The 9,419-nt window shown below is 43.3% G+C and overlaps 1 long non-coding RNA gene across 1 annotated transcript; it reads left to right on the top strand.

The window, feature by feature from the left end:
* The first annotated feature begins 1,560 nt into the window (after nucleotides 1-1,560).
* LOC141917780 (uncharacterized) lies at nucleotides 1,561-5,560 on the top strand. Its single transcript, XR_012621448.1, has 2 exons — nucleotides 1,561-1,794; nucleotides 5,257-5,560. It is a non-coding gene; the product is annotated as an uncharacterized LOC141917780 (long non-coding RNA).
* Nucleotides 5,561-9,419: the final 3,859 nt, after the last annotated feature.

Below are 9,419 nucleotides of genomic sequence, written 5' to 3'. Positions count from 1 at the left end.
GATAAAAAGAAAAAGGGGGGATTGTGATAGACAGTAAACTGTTTGTTCATCGAATTCCATTGAAGATACTGGGAGCTCGTGACATGTTATTCCATAAACTATGTTGGCCTAAGCTTAATCTTAACTATTACACTGTGTAACGACTAACTGACTGTAAGTGCTTATCTAAGTTGAAATGCTGAAGCAAGGACTCCTACTAGGCAAAAGACTGAAAAGAGGGAGAAAGGGAAGAAGGACAAAGGGGAGAAAGACAAAGAGGAGACGAAGAAGAAAAAAAAGGGGGTAGTGTCTATATTCTGTAAGATATAAACAAAAGCTTTGTGAGCCACTCTCAGGAAAGTAGGAAATACGAGAAGCTGGTGACGTGAGGAAGACCCGGATGGAGCGACCCCCTAGCTGCAAAGTGCGCAGACGCAGGATACACCTCTCAGAGAGACCCGATACCGGAAGGCGGAGGATATAAAAAAGACGGACCCTCGGGAAGTGAGTGCGCGCCCTTGGTGGAGCAGGGACTCCCCGGCCGCCCAGCGCTGTTTTGCTTATTGCCGCTTGCTAAAATAAATAATTAAAATTTAATTTGTCCTAACTTGCATCATTTTGGCAAGATAGTCTATAACAGTCAGGACATCCACCTCCCCCCCAACTCCCCCGGGGCTGGGGAGCTCCCCCCCCCCCCCCCCGGGGCCCCGTTGCCTTCGGGGTGGGGGCAGCTGAACTCCTCCCGCTGCTGGCTCCAGCTGGGACAGGGCTTGTTCCCGGGGCGCCACCGGCCCGACCCGAGCAGCGTGCCCAAGCCGAGCCCTGGAGCAGTGTCGCGGAGCCTGGCCCAGCGTGGGGGAGCGGGGGGGCAGAGCTGCCCCCTCCCCAGCCGGGAGGGCCTGTCCCGAGCACCCAGCTGCCCCGGGGGGGTTGGGGCTGGGGCAGGGGGCACCGAGCGGCCCTAGTGAGGCTCCGTAATGCCAAATTAGCGTTTAGGTTTCTGCTCAGAGACAGGCGGCAGTAAACTGTCTCGAGGGGGCTCTGTGCTGAGCCCCCCCGCCCCTTCTAACCCACTCATACTTGTAACCACGTTCTTGTGAGAAACTGTGGACTAAGGTATTGTTTATTAAGATTTATGTTAAGCTCAATGTAAAATTAGACGACAGAAACCACTCATGCAAACAACCACTGGACGCCGCCTGTGTGAGATAAGATAACTGTAATCGCTCACACAAACTGAACCAGATACTGCTCATGCAAGATAACCACCAGATTTCCAGGAAGCGACAAGAAACAGGACAAGACAGCCCATATAAGGATATATGAGTGAAAGATCAACTATGAGACAAAGAGGGAAGACTTCTTACTTCAGCCTCAACAAATACCAGGAGGCAGGAAACGACCCCCCTAACAACAACTGAAGCATGCGCGGAGTACCTCCACTACCTCATGAGCACGGAAGTAAAGATGTATAAAAAGGGGACTATTTGAACTACTCAGCACGGCAGTTGGCGGAGCGCAGACTCCCCTGCCGTCCAGCGCTGTCTTTGCTCATATTCTACTTGCTATAATTAAATTGAATTATAGTCCATTGTGGTCTCAATTTATAACAATTCCTGGTGCCGTGACTCGGATAAGGAACGGTGGGCTTCTGTCCTCCGGGGAGGCGCCCCGCGGCAATCCGCGGCCCCGCGACTGACAGCCTACCTCAACCTTACCGACGAACCTAAATTCTAGAATAGTGAGCAAAGGAGAAAACCGGTAAAATCCCATAAAAATTCTGTGCACGGGAGTCCGGACGAAGACGCAGGACGCGTAAGTATATTGCGAATTTGCTCGCAGGTTTGCCGTTCGGGCGGGACTGGGTTTCCTGGAATATAACGAATGAGAGGTTCGATATACTGAACCAAGCGAGTGTGGACTCTTAAGTACTGCGTTTCCCATCTCCCGCGAGGGATTGGGCCAGGAACAAGGGGAGTGAGTGAGTGTATGTTTGTGGATATTCCAGAAGATGGGGGCGAAGGGCAGCAAGCCTTCGACTCCCATGGGAAGGGTACACACTGTACCTAAGAATACCCCTTTGGCATATGTCTTAGACAATTGGAGGTATTTCCCTGGAACCCTAGGGAAAGATAAGCAGAAAATGATAGAATACTGTACTAAGATATGGGGAGGGAAGAAGATTTCTAAAAATACCTTTTGGCCAGTCTATGGGTCAGAAGAAGATTGGGTAAGACAGCAATTAAACCTCTGGGTCAATAATAAAAAAAAAAAAAAAAAAAAACCACCCCTTAACCCGGAGGAGAGTCAGTATGCGGAAGTATGGATAAAAAGACCGGGAGCTAAACTTTACCCACTGAATGAAGTAAAAAACTAAACAAAAGAAAAAGCAGGAAGAGTTAGACGAAACCCTTCTAACCCCCCCTCCTTACATTCCTCCTCCTGCTCCCGTAGCCCCTCCCGAGGTCCCCAGAGCTCCCACTCCCCCACCGGAGTCAGAACAAGGGTCTTCCCCTCCTCCTAGACGCATGACTAGAAGTCAAAAAGGGGCAGCTCAGATGTATCCTCTAAGGGAAATGCCCATGGGGGGACCTCAGCCTATGATTGTATATATTTCTGTACCCCTAAACTCGGCTGACCTACGAGATTTTAAAAGAACCGAGATGGGAAACTTGATTGAGGACCCACTTGGAGTGGCAGAAAGATTAGATCAATTTTTGGGACCAAACCTTTATACTTGGGATGAGATGCAATCTATCCTTGGTCAATTATTTACTACCGAGGAAAGAGATATGATTAGACGAGCAGGAATGAGACTGTGGGATGTTCAGCATGCCCAGGGACCCCAAGCAGATATCAAATGGCCACTCCAAAGACCTAACTGGGATAATCAGGATCCGGTGCATAGAACTCATATGCAAGATCTGAGAACTATAGTAATTCAGGGGATTAGAGAAGCAGTACCCCGTGGCCAGAATATCAATAAAGCATTTAATGAAATGCAAAAGAAAGATGAGAGCCCTACTGAGTGGCTGGAACGACTGAGGAAAGTCCTTCAACTGTACTCTGGGGTAAATCCAGACGACCCTTTAGGGCAAGCGCTCCTAAAAACTCAGTTTGTAGCAAAATCATGGGAAGATATCAGAAAAAAGATTGAAAAGTTAGAAGACTGGCAAAATAGAGGGTTGGATGAATTATTGAGGGAAGCTCAGAAAGTCTACGTAAGGCGGGAAGAAGAGAGCAGCAAGCGACAAGTAAAAATGATGATAGCAGCTGTCAGAGAGGATCGCAACGGGCGGACTGGTGAACACAGATCTGCTGGAATAAAACAAGGGAACGCAGTAGTAAAGAAGGAACAGAGATGTTGTTTTTACTGTGGAAAGAAGGGACACATAAAGAAGAATTGCAGAGAAAGGATCAGAGATGAGGAAATATTGAAAGCAGAATAGGAGAGTCAGGGGCTCTATATTTTAGGGGACCGGAGTCATCATGAGCCCTTGATAAAGTTAAAAATAGGTCCCCATAAACAAGAGTTCACCTTTTTAGTAGACACAGGGGCTGAGAAATCGACTATTAGGCAAATACCTGAGGGATGTAAAGCTTCCCCTGAAAAAGTACAAGTAATAGGGGCAAAAGGAGAACCCTTTAAAGTAAGCAAAATCAAAAATGTGATATTCGAAACTGAAAATAAATTTGGAATGGGTGAACTCTTGCTCGTCCCTGAAGCAGAATTTAATCTGTTGGGACGGGATTTAATTGTTGAACTACAATGTGGAGAAGTATTATTTATAGATGGGTCATCACGAATAGTGGAAGGTAAACGATTGTCCGGATATGCTATCGTTAAGTTGGAAAAAGGAGAATTTAAGACAATAGAATCAGGCCCCCTGAGTGCCAGCTGGTCAGCTCAAGCCTGTGAGCTGTATGCATTGTGGAAAGCATTAGTGTCACTGAAGGGAAAGGATGGAACTATATATACAGACTCACGCTATACGTTTGGAGTGGTACATACCTTTGGAAAAATATGGGAGGAAAGAGGATTTATTAACTCACAAGGAAAAGAATTGATACACCCGGAATTAATTCGGCGAGTTCTGGGGGCATTGAAAGTGCCGAATAAAATAGCAGTTGTACATATAAAGGGACACCAGCGAGGTACAAATTATCAAGTCAGGGGAAATAACGCAGCTGATATAGAAGCAAAACGAGTGGCAGGCAATTATAATACGATTTTGACTATACAACCAGTACCTGTTAGTAAAAATTTGAGTTTTGAGTCTGCAGAAAAGGAAAAACTAGAACAAATGGGAGCTAAGGAACGGGATAGTAAGTACGTATTATCAGATGGGAGAGAAGTCTTGCCGAAGGGCATAGCACTCGAAATATTTTCAAAAATACACAGTAAAACCCACTGGGGAACCCAGGCGTTAGTTGATCATTTCAATCAACAGTTTGCCTGTATAGGCGTATATAATATAGCAAAGACAGTCACAGCAGCCTGCGAGACCTGTCAAAAGGTTAATCGAAACAACACGAGACAAAAACCTCTTGGAGGACGTTCCCCAGCATACAGACCTTTCTCACACATACAAGTGGATTTTACTGAACTACCCAGAGTAGGGCGTTACAAATATTTATTAGTAATGGTGGATCATTTAACACATTATGTTGAGGCTTTTCCTACCTCCAAGGCAACTGCTAACCAGGTTACTAAGGTATTACTTGAACACATTATACCTAGATATGGAGTACCTGATGTAATCGACTCAGACAGAGGAACACATTTTGTGTCAAAAATTGTTAGAGATCTAGCAGAAAACCTGGGAATTAAGTGGGAATACCATACGCCATGGCATCCACAAAGTTCGGGAAAAGTTGAAAGGATGAATGGAGAAATCAAAACTATTTTGACTAAATTAATGATAGAAACCAAACTATCATGGATCAAGTGCCTACCCATGGCACTATTAATACTCAGAACCAGACCCCGAGCAGATATAGGAATATCAGCGTTTGAGATGGTATATGGAATGTCCTATAGAATTGAAAGTCCACAAACAAATGTTTTAATTCGAGATCGTGTAATTAATGAATATGTTTCACAATTAGCAGAGCATCGTAACAAACTTTGGGAACATGGGCTGATTGTGCAACGACCTCCATTGGACTTAAAAATTCACACTTTCAAACGGGGGGACTGGATATTAGTTAAAACATGGAAAGAAGAAACCCTAAAACCCAATTGGGAGGGACCTTATCTTGTTTTGCTTACAACAGAAACAGCTGTCCGGACTGCTGAGCGTGGATGGACTCATGCCAGTCGCGTTAAAGGCCCAGTGACAAGACCCCACTGGAAAGTAATCAGTACTGCAGGTGACACCAAGATAACCCTGAAAAGATAAAGTAATGATAAAAACTTTGCTTGATCATTTTGTCGCATTACCTTTTGGTATAAAGTGTGTATTGTTGTTTATATTCACAATAATTATTTCTCTCTTCGTATATTATATATGGAAGCATACAAAATGTACTAAAGGAAATTGTTAAACTCATGCAACCACACAATATTGAATATAGAAAATATGTTGATATAAACACTCTAGATATACGAATTAAGTATAATAATTTGAACCGCAATTGTTATCTGTTTGCTTGTTCCAAGTGTATGGTATGCCAGGATAAATGGTGGACTCACTGTGAATGTGGATACCCTTCAATAGGGGTTTGCACACAGTGTTGGAAAATCCAAAGAACTCTCACTGAGTGAAAATCAAAGCAATTAGAGTCTAAACAAGAAATTATTTAAGAATCCCATGAGTGGTGGGAAATTTTTACCAAAGGAATAAACCCTCAATATTATTGTTACTATTTGTTATAAATTGAGACCACAATGGACTATAATTCAATTTAATTATAGCAAGTAGAATATGAGCAAAGACAGCGCTGGACGGCAGGGGAGTCTGCGCTCCGCCAACTGCCGTGCTGAGTAGTTCAAACAGTCCCCTTTTTATACATCTTTACTTCCGTGCTCATGAGGTAGTGGAGGTACTCCGCGCATGCTTCAGTTGTTGTTAGGGGGGGTCGTTTCCTGCCTCCTGGTATTTGTTGAGGCTGAAGTAAGAAGTCTTCCCTCTTTGTCTCATAGTTGATCTTTCACTCATATATCCTTATATGGGCTGTCTTGTCCTGTTTCTTGTCGCTTCCTGGAAATCTGGTGGTTATCTTGCATGAGCAGTATCTGGTTCAGTTTGTGTGAGCGATTACAGTTATCTTATCTCACACAGGCGGCGTCCAGTGGTTGTTTGCATGAGTGGTTTCTGTCGTCTAATTTTACATTGAGCTTAACATAAATCTTAATAAACAATACCTTAGTCCACAGTTTCTCACAATCCCCCCTTTTTCTTTTTATCCTATTGTTTATTAGGTGCTACTTTCATCTTCATTCTTGTAAACAATTTCTTTTTCACAATTTCGACATTTATTATAGCACTCACAATAATGATTTTCGCATGGTATAATACATTCACAATAATTTTCATCTTCATTATTAGATACACTTTCATATTCTACTCTCGAGGTTAAAATAAGCAATTTAGCTGTGTCAAACCGTTCTTTAATAAAATGAAAAATATAGCGTAATATACAAGGCCCAAATATAAGTCCCAGGATCAACATAATAAGCGGTCCTGCTAAAGCCGACAACAAAGTGGTTAGCCAAAGTGAAACATTAAACCAGTTTTCATACCATGACCTGCCCGCTTCACGATCCTTTCTACGTTGGTCTAACCTTTTCCGAAGTTCGGACATGGTGTCTTGGACGACTCCCGTATGGTCAGCAAAAGAACAACATTCTTCACTGAGAGCTACACATAACCCTCCTTCCTTCAAAAATAATAGGTCTAATCCTCTTCTATTTTGTAGTACTACTTCTGATAAAGACTTTACTGAAGTGGCTAAATTTTGGATAGATTGTTCTATTTTCGCTAAATCCTCATCTACAGCCATTTGCAAACCTTGTAATTCCTGACCTTGTACTAGAGAGGCTATACCTGTGCCTGCTCCAACTCCACCCGCTATCAGTAGTGTAGCTAGGGTTACCGCTGTAATTGGTTCTCGTTTTTGTCTATTCCGGTCTCCCTCAAAGTGATGCAATATTTCTTCCGAGGTGTGATAGATTAGACGAGGAACAATAATTACCTGCATGCAAAACTGAGATTGATCAAACACATTTAGAGATAGACAAGGCGTTATTCCGATGTCTGAACAAACCCATTTAGCTCCTGGTGTCGGGATAGCCCATTTGTCCTTTTGATTTTTGTGTTTCTCTATATTGGTATTAGTGACTGTTCGGTTGCATAAAGGCTGATACTTTTCGGGCACTGTACCTATACACTTTCCTTGACCCGTTACTAATTGAATAGTAATTCCTTGCGTATGATTCCTCCGGCCATCCCATGGACATTCTCGTGGGTTTGAACCGTTAGACCATCGAATCCTTCCTGGTTTTCCAATTGCCTCAAAATATGGTGGTCTAATATTATAACATAACCAGCATTCTTCAGTTAAATTTGGTTTGCTTTCATTAAGGGTACGATAAGAGGCTTGCATTAGATTCCATAAAGGGTCTTTGGATTCTAACAACTTTAAATCCCTGGATAAGGAGAATTCAGTCATGGTACCATTAGCTGTTTTCAAGAAGGAGTCTGGGGAAGGGGTTGCGATGTTCACGGGGACAACCTTTTTTTTAGAGAAAGTGGGTGGATTAGGGACCGGATTTGGTCCTACTGGTAAAGGATCGTGGGGTATCCTTTCTTTTATTATTTTGAAAAAGCTTCCTCTATCTGCTCCAGGTTCCCAATATCTAATTCCCCAGGTACGGCCAATTAACCATGTGTCATCTTCTGGTTGTTTAACTTCAATTTCTATTCTGTCGCATTCTGATGGAGATGATTTCACCCCCCTTACAGATCCCCAGACCCCGGAGCCGTCAGATCCATGTTGTGGTGGAATGCAACCTGGAGGTCCCCAAGTGATACTTATATATTTGTCTCCTTTTGTTGGCCAGTCTGAGGCTATTGTCTCGCAACCCCAATAACCGCAATAAAAATGGCCTGGATAGTTGCAATAACTCTTTCCAGGATTGGAAGCTGGACACACATAGAAGGCTTTGGAGTTGGCTTCCGTCGCCTCCCAGCCTCTCTGGATATCGACCGGAATCATTGAGACTAATTGGACAGTAAAATTCCAATTTCCCGGAGAGGTCTGATTTTGTATTAGTCTAGATTCCTGTAAGTTATATAGTTTCCAGAGCATTGGTTCATGGGGGTTTCCATTTGCTTGCGTTATTATCAATAACAAAACTAGCGGTACACCAGAAAAAAAGGTGTCTGTCAATTTTGCCAATTTAAGTATATTTTTATCATCCCTGGGGAAGTTTGGCCATTGTTGCTTTTGTGTCCCATTGTTCTGATTCTTTTCTCCACAGTTTGTTCCTCCTCTGCCTCGCCCGTCGACTCGGTTGCTTCGAGCCACGGGGTGTACCATCTTCTCGGCAGCAAGGGAATTCTTCAGGAGAACAGCTGTTTTGGGCTTTCTGCCTGTTTATATAGGCTTCCCACTTTACAGCTTTAACTAATGGGATGAGGCAAGGCACAGTTGGTACTTCCCTTCTTACACTTTATAGCCAAGATTTCAGTTACAAAGGGGATTGGTTCGTTGGAATAGTGTGAGAAACTGTGGACTAAGGTATTGTTTATTAAGATTTATGTTAAGCTCAATGTAAAATTAGACGACAGAAACCACTCATGCAAACAACCACTGGACGCCGCCTGTGTGAGATAAGATAACTGTAATCGCTCACACAAACTGAACCAGATACTGCTCATGCAAGATAACCACCAGATTTCCAGGAAGCGACAAGAAACAGGACAAGACAGCCCATATAAGGATATATGAGTGAAAGATCAACTATGAGACAAAGAGGGAAGACTTCTTACTTCAGCCTCAACAAATACCAGGAGGCAGGAAACGACCCCCCCTAACAACAACTGAAGCATGCGCGGAGTACCTCCACTACCTCATGAGCACGGAAGTAAAGATGTATAAAAAGGGGACTGTTTGAACTACTCAGCACGGCAGTTGGCGGAGCGCAGACTCCCCTGCCGTCCAGCGCTGTCTTTGCTCATATTCTACTTGCTATAATTAAATTGAATTATAGTCCATTGTGGTCTCAATTTATAACATTCTGTTAATACCAAATTGCGTTGTACCTAAACTATGTTGTGGCCGAACAGTTTTGTAATTCTCTTATGTAAATAAGAAATAAGATATATGTGTATAGTTTCTATTGTTAAAATCAGTTGTTAGAAGGGAGCTAAAATGGCCCCCATCTTCAAGCCACTACAAAAACCCCTGTGCTGAGTCATCCCCCCTTCTGTGAC

The sequence above is a fragment of the Strix aluco genome, chromosome W (genome assembly GCF_031877795.1).
Source record: "Strix aluco isolate bStrAlu1 chromosome W, bStrAlu1.hap1, whole genome shotgun sequence".
In the NCBI taxonomy this organism is placed as follows: Eukaryota; Metazoa; Chordata; class Aves; order Strigiformes; family Strigidae; genus Strix; species Strix aluco.
The sequence above is the reverse complement of the archived record's forward strand: the minus strand, read 5'-3'. Positions and strand labels throughout refer to the sequence as shown.